Here is a 2,284-nt window from a genome sequence, read left to right on the forward strand (position 1 = left end):
TGAATCCAGGCATTCTGTTCTCTAATATTGGTGGCAGTAAAGGATATCAGGAGGTCTTGAAACGGACCTTCCTATTATGGTTCCAAAGTTCTCTGCAAAAGACTTCACATACACATAAATAAAATATGGCCCTCTATTAGAGAATATAACAGTTGGAACTCCAAACCTTGGTGTTATTTCATGTATCAATGTTCTAGTCACCTCCTAAACTTTTGCTGTCCTGGTAGGGAATGCTTCTCGCCAACCTGAAAAAGTGTCAGTTAATACCAACAAATATCGGTACCCCCCTTTTCCTGGGAGTTCTGAAAACTCAATTTGCCATTGTGGTCCAGGCCCATTCCCCTTCCCCATTTGACCCATTTCAAGCTTGGGCATATTTTTGGGATTAGTCTGGAGGCAAAGATCACACTGCTGCCACCTGTTTTACAGTGATATACAAATTTCTAGCTCCTGTTTCCCTAATCAAATGTTTGCACAGTGGTTCTACTCCCCAAAATCCTTTCCTATGTTCTTCCCTTACTAAAGGCCAAACTAGATGAAAGGCGACAATAAGTTTTCCCTGGGGGGGGGGGGGGGGGGCGTGTGAACCCACCCTTCCTTATTATATGATTCCTCTAAATCTATGATGAGTTTTGATTCTCTTTAGTATACTCTGGCTTACCTTTTAAAGAGACCTGCCCGCCAAGGACCAGAGCACTTTCTGGTTTTACCTTTTGCTTAGCCGTTTGTTTTGCCTCTCTGTCCGCCAGCCTTTTCTGATTCTGAGCTCACTTTCTGGTGTGCCTTAATATGCATGATTGCCATTTTCTTAGGAAATTGAATTGCTTCTGGTAGTTTCAATATCTCCTCCACAGGTTTGATATATTTGCCTTGAGAGTTCAAAAGTCCCTTTTCTTTCCAAATTGCTCTGGGCACATGCACAACCCTCACGCTTAGCTGCTTTCGTCCATAAACCAGTTTTCAGAATTTTCAATAGGAATGTCTTTTAGATCTGGTCGATTGGATTATGTTGCTTCGATGGTCTCCAGGCAGTCATGATGAACTGGTTCTCCAAAATTACCACTGAGGAAAGAAGCTGAGTTGACAATGTTAGTGACGATAATTTCTACACCATCTTGTTAGACACTGTGTGAGATACCAGCACAGTCATTTTCTGACCCATGGTAAATCTCCAGGCCTCCTGTATATTCAGTACCACTGCAGCAACTGCCTGCAGGCATCCAGGCCACCCCTTTGCAGTTGTGTCTAACTGTTCGGAGAAATAGGCCACTGCTCGTCGATATGGGCCAAGATCCTGTGCCAATATACCCAAGGCTATTCCATGTTTCTCATGAAAAAATAGGAAAAATGGTTTACTCACATCTGGGAGTCCTAGAGCAGGGGGTGACATCGAAGCCTTTTTAAGTTCTTTAAAGGTTCATGTGGCTTCCTTATTCCATTGCAGGTGTTTCTGGTCCATAGGGTCCAGGTCATGCACATCTCCTTGGTTCTAGTAGCGATTAAAATGTCATCCACATATTGTAGCATCTGTCCCTCATCAGACAAGGCTTCCCAGGATTCAAAATCTTTAGCAAGCTGATTTCCAAATATTGTCAGGCTATTCGTGAATCTTTGTGGCAACACCATCCATGTGAGCTGGGTTTTACATTTATTTTTAGGGTTCTCTCATTCAAATGCAAATATTGTCTGGCTAGCTTCATGGAGAGGGAGGCAAAAGAAAGCATCTTTTAAATCTAAAACGATAAACCAAGTCAAATTAGGTGTTAATACTCTCAGAAGGGTGTATGGGTCTGCTAGCACTGGGTAGAGGTCCTCAGCTACTTTGTTTATAGCTCATAAGTCCTGAACCACCCACTATGACCCATCTGGCTTGCGGACAGGCAACACAGGGGTGTTATAACTGGACTCACATTCCTTTAATAACCCTGTTTGCAGGAATTTCTCTATTACTGGCCGAATTCCTACTTCTGAACCTGGGTCAGAAGGTGGATATCTAAGGGGAAATCCACGTGCTCTGTGCGCGTTACACACAACCAAGCAGCCCAGCAGGAACGGGCCAGGCGGCGACTGCCCCCCCCCCCCGGCTTCATCCCCCGCGGGCAGCGAGCCCGGAGGAGAGGAGCTGCAGCTCCAGCTCCAGCAGCCGCCGCTCTCCTCCCCCCGCCTTTTTTTCACCGCTTTAGCAAGCACTCAGCTTTTCACTTTTTTTTTTTTTTCTCGCCGCAGCTTATCAAGGGGAAGCTGCCGAGCATAGGCTTGGGCTCCTTTTGCCCTTTTTCTCTCT

Source organism: Patagioenas fasciata, chromosome W, assembly GCF_037038585.1.
Source record: "Patagioenas fasciata isolate bPatFas1 chromosome W, bPatFas1.hap1, whole genome shotgun sequence".
In the NCBI taxonomy this organism is placed as follows: Eukaryota; Metazoa; Chordata; class Aves; order Columbiformes; family Columbidae; genus Patagioenas; species Patagioenas fasciata.